This window comes from Bombus terrestris, chromosome 1 (assembly GCF_910591885.1).
Source record: "Bombus terrestris chromosome 1, iyBomTerr1.2, whole genome shotgun sequence".
Lineage (NCBI taxonomy): Eukaryota > Metazoa > Arthropoda > Insecta > Hymenoptera > Apidae > Bombus > Bombus terrestris.
Window position 1 is genome coordinate 14,194,118 of NC_063269.1, and position 18,274 is coordinate 14,212,391.

Consider the following 18,274-nt stretch of genomic DNA (forward strand, 5'->3'; position numbering starts at 1 on the left):
AAATTGCACTGCTAATGTGATAACAATAAACATAGTTATCACGGGTTCAATTTCAGAAACCACGTAACGAGTAGCAAAAAGATAAAAAATCAATATTTTATATTCACCAAATGTTGCAATATGGCGTGCCCATTAAAAAGTTTATATCGTATCTCATTATTCTATGTTCGCAACATCGTATCGCGTTTCGTTGCGCTCCGCTAACAATGATTTTCATCTGAGTTAGTAACAACGAAATAATAGCCATCCTCCTTGAGAAAGAAAATAGGCAAACTCTATAACTTCGTCGACATTTTCTTAGTTTGCAAATAATTTAATAAAAGCCAGTACAGATGACAATTTCAAGATTACATTTTCAGATACATACCTTGTATTATGTTAAGTAAATAGTTAGAATTGCACATGAGGATGTTCTGATTCGTCTTGTTTGCGAATTTTTCTTCAGATCTTGTGCATATGAAATTTCGTATTTAAAAAATATGAATGATGAATATGATAAAGATTGAATATTCATAAAATAGTATTAACTGTAATGTTTCCTAGAAACATGTATAAAATAAAAAAAATCATCAAAACTATAACTGAAAGATATGAAATTCTTGGATTTTCAGTATTAAAAAGAAATATCTTTATTGATATTAAACATTATCTAACTATTAGACGTTAAATCGTTATTAAGTAATTTTTTATATTTATAAGTTCATTAAATTAGGATATTTGAAAAATATAAGATTGTTCAAAAATTAGAGATGAGAAATAAGAGTAATATGTATTTGGAAAATTTTATGATAAAAGTATGGTCTGATTCGAACAATAATGCCTTTGTTTTGAGATAACAGACGACGTGAGATTTTGTCAAGCGTAAAATGCCGTCCGCGAACAATTCCGATTTCTCTGCTCGATTTCGCGAAAGAGGAATTGTAAATTGTTTCTAACTGATAGAATAGCTTTTCCACGCGATTGCTCTAAATTCAGAATTTTATATGTGACTCGATATGTCTAGACACAAGATTTCGCTAATTTTACCTCATTTATGTGTTTCTCTCGTTCTCCCATTCGGTACAACACATTTATCGGCATTTCCTGATTGTTCTCGTCGACCAAGAATGTTTATGAATATGGCCAATTTTTTATTCTAAGTATTGAGAATTTGATTTAATGTATCCATCAATAATATATTGAAAGAATAGGTCAATTTACATTTTCCTTATTTTACTATCTTCGCTAAATCGTCAAATTATTACCATAATCCTAACCGGTTCTACATTAATACTTCATATTAATGTTACACTTCTCAAATGTTTGTTATCTGTGCTACTGAAATTTCCTTTTATAAAAATAATTTATAAAAATTCTTCAAAATCTGGTATAATTTAGATAGACCAAAGAAATATTAATAAATAGATAAATTAGTAGTAAAAAGCATTACTAACATCATACTTCCTATTAAATTAAATTAGATTCTAATAAATTAGGTTAAACTTCGTTGAATTAAAATGGAAATTAATTCCAAAAACAGATCCTAATATATCTTCATTTATAAACGTCATTCAAATTACGTTTTATCAGACGATCATTCGTCAAGGAAGGATTTCGTGTCGTTTCCAATGAGGAGCCTTAACCGAAACTGACGAAAGCATGAAATGAATCGAGTGCAGGTGGGTGAAATCGCGAAAAGTGTCGTCTATTGGCAGCCCATCCGGATATTCACGCTCCATTATGGGAATAGACGTCCGCATGGGTTATTACCGTTAAGTCGGTTATCTTGTGCCCTCGATGAATTCCCTGTAAAAGCTTCACGAGGTATTCCGTCGTGGGAATGCGTCCAACGAACCTCGAGCAGTGCAACAAACCGGAAGAAATTCTGTTTTAAGAAACGCAACCACGCGAGCATAGTTTACGTTATTTGAACGAGAGAATGAAGTAAAATCTTGCTCTGCGAAGCAATTACATCGTTTCATGATACCCGTCGTTACTTCATATTAATATCGGAATTTGTATCCATCGATTCGTAAAATTATGCGCGAAGGAATTAGTCTTATGTCTTAAGGTATTGATTCTTTGTGAATGTTGTGAATGAAGTATTGAATCGTATAAATAATACATAATACAAAACATTCTCAGTTATCTCATTTTGATAAATGGAACTAGTGAGAAAATATTATTAAATAATATGTAATAAAGAAATAAAAGTATTGTTGCAGTTGCCTTAATAAAAAATGTTCTTTGTTAAATTATTTTTATTTTAATTGTAGATCACTTTTTTCATATTTGGATAACGAGATTTGTTTTATTTTTATATTGTTGTTGTATATAGTAATTATTATCCAATGAATTGAAAAATCAAATTTTATAATGAAATTATTTTCTTTCGAGAGAAACATTATACATATCAAACGAACTGATTAATAATATAATATTTCATTAAACTTGTTGTGTATACCATTCGTTGGTACGAAGTTAAACAATGAACATTTTGGAGTAATTTATTTTAATGACCTCCTCTGCAAGCTGTACAAATTATTATTCATGATGGGCATCTTGTATCTTGCAAACGATAACAAAATTATTATGAACTTTGAGCACTCGTACTATATCATAATATATATTATAGATCATAACATTATATTAAAGCATTAAAAGGTATTCAGCACTAATAATTAACATAATTTTGATGCGACCATAATACTGATAATATTTTTGTATTGTTAAATGAAAATAGTAAAATTGCATCGTTTAACTTTCCAATTGATGTTATGACGTTAATGTATCTCGTGCCGCTTTAATTTTATTAATTGTAATATTTACATATTACAGTTTGTTTATATGAAATGTGAATGTATATAATAATATTGTGCAGGGAACTATACATAGCCTGCGATTTTATTTAAAACGTTCCGAAATTCTTGCATAAATGGCAACTCTTCATTGACAGAAGCATCTTAATCCGAACTTCACATTGATGCTGTTCCTTTTAATTGATGAAAGTTTGAGAAAGTGAGACATCGTATTGGTTACTGATTACTTGTCAATTTCTTCTTTTCTTAATCGTATTTTATATAGTAAAGTGTATATAACACTTTGTTATTTGTTAGTTGTATAATTTTTAAATATGTAAAAAAATAGAATTAGTAGAAAAAACGATGTACATTGCATTATAAAGAACAGGAATCTTAAAAGATAAAAATGTCGTATACTGTGTTAGTAAAAAACAGTAATCTATCTCATCAGGATTAATCGTTTAGTTTCTGAAAACTTGATCATTACAATATTAAAATGAGCAAATTTTCCAAGAACAAAAGTAGTCAATTTATCATTTAAATGTCTTTTGCACAGTTTCCTAAGATATTTACATATTAAAATTTAACAACTCCATTTCATCAAAACGAATCAAACAGTTTTCTGCAAATTTATCACTTTCCTATATCACCCGACCAATAAACAATATACAACGAAAAAAGCAATAAAATCTAAAAGAAAGAAGACTACCCAATGGTACTAATAACCATTTCTGCAGAAATTCTCCCCACTTTAGTGCAAATTATTATTTTCACGATGCAGTTTAAATCCAACCCTATTAAATTTTCTTGGTATGTCCTGTTCTCTTCGCATTCCCTAGGTTTGCGGGTCGGGACATTTTATTTCACCGCCATAAATTTCGTCGAACATTTCGACGGTACGGAGACAAGACGCACATACACTCAGCATCTCTACGCGAGAATCGATGGCTAGCGGCTGAGACACAATTCCGGCGAGTTACGGTTCACAATATTTTTCGAACGTACGAAAGAAAGAGAGAGAGATGGAAAGAAAGAGAAAAAAATAGAAAATCGATCGTTGGATAGCTAGAAGCTCGACGACGAAGAGCCACTTTCGGCCTCTCCGCGAAGAGAAACGCGTTGCGAGCAAAGAGTTCCTGCCGCTACTGTGCAAAATGTCTCCCACGTGCCGGCGCGTAGAATGTTTTCGCTTTGCATGGCCTACTCTCGACCCGCATACGCCCATTTTTCAATTCCTTTATTCCTTATTTTGCCATTTTTCGCCGAACTAAGAACCGCTCGCAAACTTCTGCTCAGCGAGACTGGCCAAGTGGAATCAGCAATTAAAAATATTAGAGGCGCCGAGACGTTGGTCGATCAAAATGAAATTCTAGATTAGTTGCTCTAATAGTTTTATATTAGCTGGTTTTTCATCGAATGAAAATTGCACTGTAGTATTGGAGGTTGTTATTAACTCATTACTAGTCGTTGCGTTAATGCAATGTTTCATATGGAATTTCTTTCTTTTTGTTTTAGGTTTTTTGCTATTACTCACTCACGTAGAATTGTGGTATACGATATTTGTTTTTGTTTCTTCTTCCATTTAAGTTTTATGACGTTTAATGAATACATATATAAATATATGGTTTGAAGGAAGTGTCTATAAAGCTATTACAAATTGTTTCTCCGAAGATGAATGAAAAATAAGATAATATTTGAAGATAATGAAGATAATATTTCTCTATTTTTTATTGTTTATTATCCTTATTTTCCTATTAAGATATCATTATGTATCAAAATGGTATTTACCTACATTCTAGGACAAGTATTAAGTCCAAGCATGGAATAATCCCGTTTTGTAATTAAACAATGAATGTATTAGATGATATATTGTTAAAAATTTATTTAGTATAGAATATTTATTTAGTTGAAGATATCAATGTCAACTTTGCGATGGTAATTAACACGGATTACGATTTCGATACAATATGGTCTATAACGTTGGATGGTGAACACAAATGAATATATGATGTTCGAAGAACATAAATAATTGAGTGGGTCTATTGAAATGTATTATTGTTCTCGTAAGTAGTAGAGCAGCCAAACTTTATGAAATTTCTACGTATATACATATATACTACATATATACTATACATAAACTAGTTTATGTATGTGCTTCAAACAACAATAACGCTGTCGCTAATTAATACATTCCTTAGTAGTTCCTACGTTCCAATTAATATTATTTTTGCTATATTTTTTTATTATTCCTACTACACAAAATTTATATTTTATAAAAAAAAAAAACAAGAACATAACAAGAAATTATTTTTAAATATCAGGTTGTCTCAAACATGAAACCTAATTTGTCTAGTGTTGTGGTCTTTATCTCAATAGAATAAAATGGATCATAGATAATTCAATAAAATAATATAAAAACGAAAAATGTTGTGCATCTATTATTTCCTTCTAAAACGAAAGAAACTTTTGGGACAATCTAATATTTAGTCAAAATTGATATTTTCACATCATGTTTTATTATTAACATTAACGTTGAAGTGGTCACCACATCTAAGAAAACTCTACACCTGATCTTTTTAGTTTTCTCAAGCACTGAAGCCATCGACAGCATATAGACAAAAGACTGGGACGAATGCAGACCATAAACAGTAGACTGGCGACGTTGGCTTCGGGGTTTTCAGTTATAGGGTAACACTGCTAGCGTGCGGATCTGGACCAGCTCAAATTATATTCCTACTTGTACTTCCACTTCTGTATTAAAATATATTTTCTACCTTACAATTTATCCACGCATTTCTCTGTTTATACATCTAATAATCTCAACAATTAATATAAATTATAAATTACTTCTGAGAAAGATTAGTAGATTGTGTAGGTTTAATTAACTTACTAATAAACTTTAAAGCATATCACAATATCATTTAACTTTCTTAATATCCATAAATATATTTTTGATGAATATAACTGAAAAATATCATCTTCTGTTCCTCATAAATTCGCCTCGAATGAGATTAATAGCATGTAATGGGTATATCAAATTTCCATCTATTTTTCTTCCACAAATGTTTCAAGTAAATAGATATAACAACAATTATGTATACACGAATACATAAAATTTTCACTAATACCCATTACTCTGAGATGCGCAATTAGTAACCCGTAGGATGGTTCTCATCAACGGGAAGAACCAATCAGTTAATGATCAATTAATCATTCAGCTAGAACAGAATCATTTCGGTTGCTCGTAATCAGTCTACTACAATGATTCTGGCGTGCAATTAGCGTACAATACTTCTTGGAAGCAGGTCGTATCGATTCAACGTACCGGAATAGCAATTTACGCGATCGTTATAACACATGATTTTATTTATTTGTGATATTTACGCTCGTTTATTCGTTTTTCTACCTTCTCACCTTCTTGAAATGCGCGCCAATGTTGTACTTTAGGCGAACATTTTCGCTCGAGCCACATAGGAAATTTATAGTAGAAGTCCCCTTTGCTCATGATCGAAAATTTCGCACCCGTTGACGCAAAACACGCGTGGGTGCCGATGAAATTCGTCGTTTCACGACACGTTTCCTACGAATCAGAGCAATTTTCGAGCAAAAGACGAGTGTCGAGGTTATCGTGTTATCAACGCGACGTTCCTACGGCGACGATAAATGTATTGAATAAATGGATGTCAAAGCAGACGATTGGATATAGTTTGAAGCAGGAATTTACCTAAAATATTATTCTCTAAGGAATGTAATACTTGCTTGGAGTATCGTAAGATTAAAGATGAAAAATCGTTTTGAAATTGAAATTATCTTATAAAGCGCGTGTGTGAAAATATTCGATGCGAATTTCTTACTTTTGCTACATTTTCCTTATTGATTTAAAATTATTAAAAAGTAGCTGCATGCATGTATTTTTAATCATATAATCCGAAAGAGAAGATAATTTATATTTTAGTTATTACAACAACATTAACTTTCTAATATATTTCAATTTATTTACATATTAATACAAGATATAAAGTTAGTTTCATATATTCGAAGCTGAAGAATACACGTAAGAAACAAGAAAAGAAACAATTAGATCAGCCATTGAGACGAACGAAAATAGTAAGTATTAGGTCATCCCATAAGTTCGTGCCGACTTTTGTGTATACATTTCATGTGTCGATTTATAAACATACCGCGATAAGGGACCAATGCACTTGAAAAATGGGAAGAAGTTGTACAACGAGAGGGGGATTACATTTTTCTATGAAACTGAAAGGTATGTAAACAATCTTAACATATATAACCGCTCGAAAAACGGAACGAACTTATGGGATGACCTAATAGAAATAGGAAGAAGATTTATGTACATCAAACTATTATAAACTATATTATATTAGAATATAATCAAAATACCACCAAAAATATTTTACTACTGATGCTATTTTCTGTATTCGTTTTGATTAAAAATTATTTAGTCTAACATATTTATACTATTGTAACTTTTTAAATAATATTATTTATTCTTTATCTTTTTCCGTGAGCCCCTTGCTTCTTTTTTTTATACTGCAGGAAACTCGTTCATCAAAATGAAAAGCTGTCGTGGAAATTGAATTTTCTGCTCAACAAATGTCGTGGCTCCAATTGTTGAACTGTCCAACGTTGTTTCATCATTTCATAATTGGTTTTGAAATACTCGTATCCCGTTCGTCCATGTGGACGGACTAACATTTAGCTCCACAATCAAGGAGGGTTCTAGCTACTCCAATCCATTGCTCATGGACTTCCCGATTATAATAGCACCTATAAACGTGACACTTTCCGATACCTGAAAAATTTTTGCATCCCTAGATCCTATGAAATTTCAAGTCGATCGGAAATTAAGTTATCTCGTATTAAACCAACCAACGTGAACGAGAATTAAAACGAGGCACCCTTGATCTTTTTTAACTTTGTCGAAAATCTACGAATCTTACGTCTCGAATATTCGAATTTTTTTTGGTTTTTCATGATACTTTTCAAACTTATAAATCTTACAAAGTATCTCGAGATGAGAGATAATAAGTTTTATAGGATTAAATAATTGAGTTTTAAAAGATACAATAGTTAACGTAACATTTCAATAAAGACCAAATATTCCCTCACCCAAATTTCTAATCCAATAAACAGATTACATTTGAACCTACAGACTATATTTTTGCAAATTCATATTTTTTCTGGTATAATTAAAAAAGTGGAGTGTAGGTAGAGCATTGTTTTATCTATTATATCATACAGAGTACTTTAGTTTGCTTACTTTATATATTTTTGGATATTATATGTATGTAGTATCGTGGGCAAAAAGGCCTAAGATATCGGCCGAACCATAAACGATGTAGCGAGAGGTCCTTTCAAGTGAATAGTTTTGTGGAAAAGGCCTGCGTGACCCTGGCCACGGGCGTTTGCGGAACACATGCGCGATAGGGCGGGAAAACACAAAGGGATGCTAAAGACAGTGTTAGTTTAGTTGAGAAGTCGGACACAGTGTAAGTTGAGAAGCGAGAGCGAGCGAGTGCAGAAGCCAGAGAGTGTGAATCGGGAAGTCGAGAGCCGAGTATAATAATAAGACGTGCGACAACATTGCAATCATTTCGTTGTTTTGAATATTATTTATTAAATCAAAACATTATTACTTGTCCTTTCCTCTAAGACCCATTTAAGTTACTACATGTATTTTTTGTATTTTTGCATCTTAAAATTTTTCACAAACTTCACAAATGTGTTTAGAATTCACATTAACTTACAGGTTTACTATTTAACATTTCAATCTCTTTATCTAAAACTAATATAATTTCCTAAAAGAAAATTGCGACCTAATACATCGGTACATAATATCATATCATATATAAAAAGTTTACGATACAGTTCTTTGTCACAATAGCCAATAACTCATTCTTCTATTTAATGAAATAAAAACAACCAAGAATCTTATGGTCTCTGAAAAGGAAAGTTGCCACTGTCGCCAAACGGAGGGCCGTGATTTCCCATGGCAATTCCGCTCGACCGCCAATTTTATTCTTTAACCAGGCGACGAAACAAAGGGATGAAGGCGACAATATTACTGGAGAGGAGATAAAGCGAAGCATCAAAACCTTCTGTCTTTTCGTCGCAGAGAAAGAATCTGACCGGGCGAATATCGAAAGTTCTCGTCGCAGTGGAATTTTCGAAATTCGACGAGTTGGGCCGAGCAATCATACAAACGAGCTGTGTTTAATTCCGGTTAAACACGGTTTGGTCATCATTTGGCGAGGGGATGATGGTGAAAAGAACTACAGAAGCTGCTGTGAAAGAAAGGGCCAAGATGGAATGGGTCTGTGTATTGTGTGGCAAGGGATGAAATTGATTGATGCGCCGCTTCCGTTCCAGACTTCGAAAGCAACGTCGTTGGCTCTCTTTTTGTTTGAAGAAACGCATTAATCTGAATTATCAACCACGAAGGAAACACAGAGGAAGTTGGTGAAACATACGCCAGGTCTGTCCTTGGAGTAACTTAATACAGAGGAAGGAAATAAGTATAATTCTTTGTAATCTTGATTACATTTTTCTTCTTTCTTTCTTGTGTGGTATAAAGAATTTTGTGTGGAATGGTATAAATAAATGGTACAATTGCTACATTACGAATACTTACGCAAGTTGATATTTGTATAAGAATAATTAAAAGAATAGGATCTATGCAGAAACTCGTATATATTTTGAAAATTTTACATTTTACATTTTATATCTGATAAATTATTTGGAAATTCAATGAATGATGAACATTTATTGTTTATATTATTATTATTCAATAATTATTACGATATTAAACAAATGTAAATTACAATTTAAATATCCCTTGATTTGACCATTTTTATTTTAACACTAGGATTAAAAAATTGTCAGAATATTTGTTTTTGTAATTATTGCATATATACAAGTATGTTCAGCAAAGTTAATATTGGCTGTCATTATGGTAGAAATCTAATTATATGCATATAGGTACTATTTGGTTCCATTACACAACATTAATTATATTCACCTGTACTATTAATTTATGATTAATAATGAATGTAATGATAGTAGGAAAATATGAGAAGGGGGAAAGAAAAAGTTATTCGAATTTCCATGTTTTTATACGAAAAAATTGTTTTATAGCTAGGATCAATCTCAGCGTCAATTTATAATCGGGAAATACCATTCGCTTCGGCAGTTGATTTCAATTTCTCCGAAATTAATTTATCCGAGAGACATACGTATGTGAATTTCTGCGTAGTGCAAAATCGAGATGGTAAAATTTCAATCGCGAATATTTATCGTTGTAATGTTGTCGAAAAATTTCCATGCATCGCAAACGAAACGCGCCACGAGTACGTTTGAAATAGATCTTTGTTTATTACATTCTCTCTAAAAACATTCATCAATGTATGTTTCGATTGCCTTTTATTGCATTTTTATTATGCCACAAATTAAAACAATTAATTAAACAATGATGCAAAAGCTACATCTTGAAAATTAGTTTAGATAAAAGATCTTGATCCTAATAACGAAATATGTTGAAATATTTAAATATAGATATTAATAAAAATTGTACACTCTTTAAAGATCTTGGAAAATTGTTGTTAAAAATATATTGTAATTTCCAGTTAATATCAAAATAATTATTTTAATTATTTTAGACGAGTACTCATTACTAAAGACCTTTCGTATAATAGTATCTTATTTTATATTTTTAAAGTATCTTTGCAGTAATCATGATATTATTCATAATTTAGTATGATATTTAATTATTAATAGACACAACAACTTTAAAAACGTCACTTGTTATAGTTTAATTTTAATTGTTTATAGAATTATGTTTCACCAGATTGTCTGAATTATTGAAACTCAAATTTTACACAATTACACAAACTTTTAATGAATATAGTATATAATACAACTACAACACGATGTTTGCATTGATCGAAAAAAATCCGATTATATGTGATTTCATTAATTCGACTGTCCAAGTTATGGAAAAAAAGAACAGTCCTGTAAGAGTGGAAATTATTTTGCAGTAAGTTTTGATACCTCTGCAATGTTTAACTACGTTCACAGCAAAAATATTTATGGAAACATGTTGTTTGTAATCGACTTACACTGTATTGTATTTTTTCGATCGTTGCCTGATGAATATTCTATAGAAGAATAAACAGGATGCGCGTTCATCTATTCCCACATCTGGTGTCAATATTTATCCTGTTTTCAAACGAATACCTCCAATCAATATTTATGCACTGCGAAAAGAAAATATTTATAGTTAGAATCACAGCAGAATCCGAAACTGTTCCTGCAATAAATTAATAATCATTGTGTATATTCATACATTATATAAGTATTTACTAGAAAATGACCTGATTGCATTATTATCTCTTTAATATCTGAAACTTGATTTGTAAATTCGTAAAATTGTTGATTCCAATGAAATTTTGATAATATATTAATATGTATGTAATAACAGGTTTTTGATAAAGATTTTTATACGAATTGATTCTTACAAAAATCTTTTCGCGTCTGTATATAAAGTGGACTTACGACTTTGCAAAATATATTACAATAAGTTGCCACGGTTAAAACAAACGATCACTTTGTTCCATTAACTAGATTATCTGAATTGTCCATTTGGCCACGGAAATAGAAAAGTTAACTTCCGTTCTACCTCGTTACATCCCACGGGTTCGTTGCAATCCAAGAACGAAACCTAGAAATGTTCCAATCGAAGAATATAGTTTCTCAGTAGAAAGCGTTTACTACCAATAAAACGATTAACTAATTGGATTTTTCTAATGTCGTAGCGTTGCAAGCGTGTTGATTGAAAGATATTAATCTGCAGATATATACAATTGTAATCGCTGTAGCTTCTAATAATTACAAAATTTATGGATTTCGTATGAGTTTTCAAATATTAAAATATTCAAATTCCCAAACTTTCAAACATTCAAATTGTGCAATCATCGAATTTTCAAATTTTCAAATTTCCAAACCTTTAAAAATCTTTTTATACAAAATTTGGAGATTGACAATATACCGAGTTGAGATTCTTGAACTCCTACGTTAATTTTTAATGAAGAGAACAGTCTTTTCTATTAATTGTGCAACGTGACAATAAATACATTTCACTATTTTTCTTCGCAAAGTTATACAATTAAAACTCGTTCTATCGAGAACTGGGTTGATACTCTGCGAACTTGTTTTCCCCTTAATTTCGAGAGAAATTTCGAGCTAGATTTTTAAATGCAGAAGACAGAGACAATCCTTCAACCGCAGAAACTGGGAGATTGATATGACTGCAACGAGTCATTGAGTTCTAAAAGGTTAGCATCTTTTCTACGTTTTAGTTGTTCAAATGAAGAACAGGGTTTGTTCTGGTTTGTACGATGAATTTCGTAACCAGTTCGTATTACGCATCTTCCGGTTTCCGTTACGATGAAAGTGATCGAATTTCTTTGCGAATTGGGAACATAGTACATAGAACAGTACATAGTTACATTTTCGAGGTTCTTGAACTTCAACGGATTCGATTTGTTGAAGGAGAAGCTGAGCAGAAGTGAAAAGTATTTTTAATGAAAGTTTGGAATATTAAACAAATAAATTTGAATTTTTTATATTTTTAGATATGCTTAATGAATGTAAATTATTAGGAGAGGCAATTTTGATAATTAAATGAAATAATTAAAATTCAAGAGAAAAGAAACTTTATATCATTAAAATTTAGCTTAAATCGAAATTTCAATGAAATTCATTTAACAAATTCATTCATGAAAATGAATAAATTGGAAGAGATGTTAATCATAATATTATTCAAATTTATAATTCGTAAATTTGTTAAATTATAATATTTAATACTTCATGATCTTTTTAGCAAAATTTGTGTTACCGATAGTAACACACAACTTTTGTTTTGAATTTAATTCAGCAGTATTGTTATTTTTTATTCTATGACATATTACATGGATATATTACACAGTATACAAATTAAAATTCCAAATTTTAAATTGAGATGGCCCCTGAAAATTTCGTCAACGTAACGGATGACATTGCTGTCAATGATTTTGATTAACGCTATCATTAAACACGACATTAAAAATTCAAGAATGAACGAAACGCTTCAAATTGTCGTTTACAGCTGAGGTTGAAGTTGGACGAAAATTAATTTTTAATTTATGTACGCTTTTAATGCATTATTATTATATGCAACGTTATTTTCCTGTTTAAAATGAGTTTCGTTTATCATGGGAGTTCTGTAATATTTTTACTTTCAATATTTCTGATTTTCGATCCTTAAAGAAATTTTGAAGATTTTTTCTTAAAATTCAATATATTTTCTGTTGCTCGTTAATTACAATCTTATAATGAAATTAGCAAGATAAAGAATACTTAATAACATTTTTATATTTTCTTAAATATTCTATAATTTTAGTCTTTTTAACTCAAAATTTATAACGAAAATTTAAAACAGAAAAAAATAGTCCACTAAAATCTATAAATAACCAAAAAATTTTATCGTCATCCTTCATCAATGTTTACCTTCCTTAATAAAATTTTTCCTAATCTTAGCTTTCATTAATTCAAAATTTTCTGTTAAAAACTGATAAAATTAATAAACAACTAGAAAACATTTCTTCTAGCAATTATGCCAATTCCCATTAGATTTACCTTCGCCTTTTATACATTTCAATTTCATTCTATACGCTTAAGTAGCGTCGCAACGTTTGTAGACGTTTACACCACCGTCTGGTGTCCCTTCGATCGAAGGGATGTTGCGCTAAGCCGACGGTAAGCTTTCGTTTCGAGTACCCTTTAAAGCTCGGATTAACCGGCGGACAAATTAACTTGGGGTTAACTTTGGCATCATTTGATTAATCCTATGTAAATCTCAAAGAAAATTTCTCCTTTCATTTCTCTATCGCGAAATCAGATCGAAACCTGTTGAAATCGAAAGGAATTTCACTCATTTTAGCTTTTTATCAACAACCTCCAATCAAATAGTTCCGTTAACTCTCGCTCATTATGTTTTACTTACTGATTGCTTTGGGTTAGTTTTTTCTACGCTTTCTTTTTGTTATTTTAAAGCTATTGGCTTTTTTACCTGTGTATGCATTGAACAAGTTGTCGTTCTGTCAATTAACGTCGAATATTTTTCGTAGAAAAGTGATACTGAAATTGGCTGAAAAGCGAGCAATATTTTGACGTGACGCGACATTTTAATTAAACCTGTGTAATTATATGCTTTTGATAAGGTGATGGTTCGTTGCACCGCTTCGTTATAGTGTCCTCAACAGTCTTTTGTTCGACGATTAACTAATAGATTTTAGTTATCGTCCCATTCGTGTGATGTAACAGATATTTTGGTTAAAAAATACGTAATTTAAATTAATATGATTATTGTGAATTATTAGATCAACTGTTTTAGATTTTTTAGGTTTGGAGAATGTTGTGACACAGCTCAAATTTATAAGAATAAAATTTTTTAAATCAGTTCTCTGGAAATGTGCTCCGTTTTAGGAATATTCATTATCCATACTTGGTAAGAATCTTTACAAATACATGTTTGCTATTAATTCGAAAGAACTGTACGAAACGTATATACTTATTTAGAACGCAAGATACAATTAAAAGCATCGAGGTTTCAATCTAAAACTCTCTCAACCTGATTCTCTTTCGGAATGATTAATTATTACAAACTATGCAATAGACGAATACAACAAATATCGAGAAAAATTTTATGCTTATAATCTGGACTTATTTAATTACAGAAAGAATTTTTAAGAATTTGTATAAATGAAATTCGACTTTAAAATATGGAATCGTAGTACAAATTATACAAATGGAATTCGATATTATACAATACTTGATGAGTAACACAATTTTCTACCGAGGCTGCGTTTTTTAAATTATTTTCTCAACATGAATTTGCATACAAATTAGTAGTTCGATAATAATTATTATCGTGGAGGTGGAGGAAGACCACCAGCGTCCACACAACAATATGTACAACACATAAACTACCAATTTGTCTTGCCTACTTATCAAGAGAAACCGGGGAAGCCATAGCAACCCCCAAAAGCGTATTGCAACCCGTTTTCCAAGAGGAGCACGGTCTCGGCTGAATAAACAACGCTGAAATTTAACATCTCCCTCCATCTCTTTCCTCCACGTTCCTGTTTCCGTTGTTTTCTGCGGTGTGGCAGAGCAGAAATTCGGAGCTGTTTCACAGCTTGACCCGCGCCATGAAAACGTGGACAGGATGCACTTGAAATAAGAGGTCAGCCAGCAGGAGGTTGAAATCGCGGCGCAACCGGAAAATACGCTCGCGATAAATGTACCACCCTATGTATTTACATCTTTCGGGACAGCTTTATGGTTGAACGAGAACAGAAATACAGACCACCCCCGCTACAAGGATGGTTCTGCTCCGCGTTCGAAGCCGACGTTTCGGTTGTTTCGTTTGCTGATTCTCGGTCTATCGTTAGTGTTTCTCTTCTTCTTTTTGTTATTACCTTGTGATTGATGGTTCGATGCTCTGAACTTGAAGTATTTTTAAGTGAAACGATAATTTACATCGAGGATGATAAATTAGAATTTATATTGTAAATCGAATAAAATTGCTGCAGTTAGGCTTTTAACATGTGATGTCCATTTAGTGAAATAAACTTCATTAAAAACTTAAAAATTAAATTAATTAAAAGTTAAAATTACATCCAATTCCTGCTTCTAGTTACCCAAATGGCCTTTTCTTTTTTATAACATAATTGGTTCGATGTTTAAAAAATGTTCTACCTTCTAAATTACGTATTTCCTATTTCGTTTCAATAGCTAATATCTTATGTTTGTGATGTGGTGTGATGCAAGGTACTAACGCGAATAATAGCGATATAATACTGAAATTACGAAGGAAATATAATATTTGAATAATAGAACGTTTAGAAATGAAGGTCCTGCCGTATTTGGAATAGCATATAAGGTTATATTCGGCTAGGATAATCAATATTCATATACTCTCATATAATAGTCAAGTATTAGACAACTTTTATAGAAATGGAGCTAAAATTGATATTCTACGTAATGATATTCTTCTACTGTCGATAATTCCAATACTTCTCTATACTCGAATTTTATGCTTTCATCGAAAGAATGTTTTCACTCTTTTATTCTTTCTCTGAAATTACAATTTGTCGACCGTACTTAACAAAAATTCCTCCATAGCTGAACGTAATTTGATATCGAGCAGTGTTTTCACATGTTAAATATTGTACAAGCATGTTTTACAGGGTGATTCATTCGAAACTCAACTTTTACTGGGTAACATCGATTCACTACGTTTTGTAACATAAATGCAACAAATATACGCGGTATATCGTTTTCATTGTGGTATTGAAAGTTGTGGCAAAATTTTCGCTTATCATTGCGCAAACATGCTTCAAAGTTAATAAGAGTATTTTATAAATGAACCAGGATTGGTACCATCAAAGGCATAAAGATACGATGATTTCGTGCTGTTTCCTTGTTTTTACCAAACAAAGACTGTATTCATGTCGCAAATATCCAATTCGGATGCGGCAATTCACGTTGATATTGGTTTACCGTTCACACAATTTGGCCGAAGTTCATTCTGAAAGAGGCTAAAGCTTAGTTTCCAAACTTTAATTCATACGAATGATATTCACATAAAAGAGACTATAGAATTTATTGGTGTAATAAATCAACCTAGTGGTGGTCATTGTAACTTGATTGCCTTTGTTGCTTTTGTGCAATAAGCTATTTATCTCTAGTATTGTAGTTGCATTAAGAAGCAGGAGGAAATTTGGGTGAAATTTAGAAAACAATAATAACCGAATCTTTTAATTTTTGATAAATTATACTATAGATTAACAAAGGCAAATATTCTTCGTTAAGAATTTTCATCAAAAATCTTTATAACAAATTCCTAAAAATAATATAAACCATCTTATACTGTGTTTTACAAATATTTTGTTTGTTTCCAAAAACCAATTAAATTGATTTCTTTGTTCCCTGAGAGAGAAGAAGAAAACCTATTCGACGAACAAATTCAAACTTTTCCAATCTACTAACCGATAATAACCACACTATTCAAAAACCAACCACAATTTTAAGCACTACAATCATCTCAAAAACTTTCTGTTGAATTAACTCAAAAACTTGGCTCAAGAGTATCCTCTTCGCCGTCAGCGAATTGTATAAAACTACTCTTTATCAAACTTCTAGTCCGATTTCTTTTACCCCAACTTCTACTTTTAAAAGCACCATTTCCGAGAAATTTTATAGGAATTCACAAATGCGGACAATGCAGGGAAAGCATCGCAAATTCTACTAGATATCATATTAATTTCTACACGAGTCGAAAGGAGTATAAAAAGCTTAGCTCGGAAGTCAAGTTATTCCAAAGACACGCGAAACCTTTTCGGTTGCTACTTTAACGTCGGACACGTGATTCGAATATCGTATGCACGATTGTTCCATCGAAGTACTCACATACGCGATGTAGGCTGCGTTACATTAGTAGCTGTAGCATACAACCCTTTCGGATAGCGTACCACAATGACTGCAAGATGTAAAATATTTTTGGCCACGTTTGTGGGTCGTTCGTTCAAGAGCATACTGGAATTCTGGCGAATAGGCGCGTGAAACGACGATCGATCCCATTGATTGCATGCGAGCGCATTTTGATCGGAGATTAATCGAGTACAGCTCTGTACGATTCATAAAAGTGTTCAAATATTTGCAACGGGAGATTATAATGTGATATTCGTATGCTTTGGTGCAGAATTGGGAATTTAATTGCGAGCGTGAGAAATGGAAAGAGATTTTAAAATGTCGGTATAGCTGTGTGATGTGATGTTGGCAATACTGAACTTTAATTGATATTTGTAGTTAAAGTTATATGGAATGTTTGTGGTTAAAGTTATGTGAGACATTTGTAGGCATATTTGTAGTTGGGACTACGTAGAATTAAGCTTTAAAGTATTTATGTTTCTGTAACGTTACATGTGATTTTATGATAACAAAAATTTAAGTTTTTTTCTTATAAAGTAGCTTACAATGTAGCTTTATATAATTTTAATAGATATCTTATTTAAAAATAAGTTCCTTTCACATGAAAACATCAATATTTGTAATTACAACATTAAAGTGGCTGTACAATTTTAAAAAATCTGTTAATTAAATCATGTTTTATCGCAAAATAAATTTAATCAAATTTGTAGATATTAAGTCGCTATTAAAATTAAAACACTAATTAACTCTTGGGTACTTTCGATTCCAAGTCTCTTTGAGTTTTTTGACGTAACTTTACGATGAAAAATGAATAAAAAAGCCGGACATCAAAGAGGAAAAATATAGTGGGCAGTTTCGAGGACGAGACCAAGCAGAATCATTAATTTTCAAGCATCGAACGAAATAGAAGCCTGGAATTAAAAGCATTACGAGTTGATTCGGAA

At 31.4% G+C, this 18,274-nt stretch overlaps 1 protein-coding gene across 7 annotated transcripts in view; it reads left to right on the top strand.

Moving 5' to 3' along the window:
• The window catches only part of LOC100643722 (protein eva-1), a 324,599-nt gene that overhangs the window by 163,508 nt on the left and 142,817 nt on the right, over positions 1–18,274 (top strand). The window contains exon 1 of one of the 7 annotated variants that reach the window (XM_048409156.1): positions 8,228–9,276. The exons of the other annotated variants lie outside the window; for them this stretch is intronic. The gene's annotated coding sequence lies outside the window, so the exon portion shown is untranslated. Of the gene's footprint in view, positions 1–8,227; positions 9,277–18,274 lie in introns of those variants that run through there. 7 annotated transcript variants of the gene reach the window in all.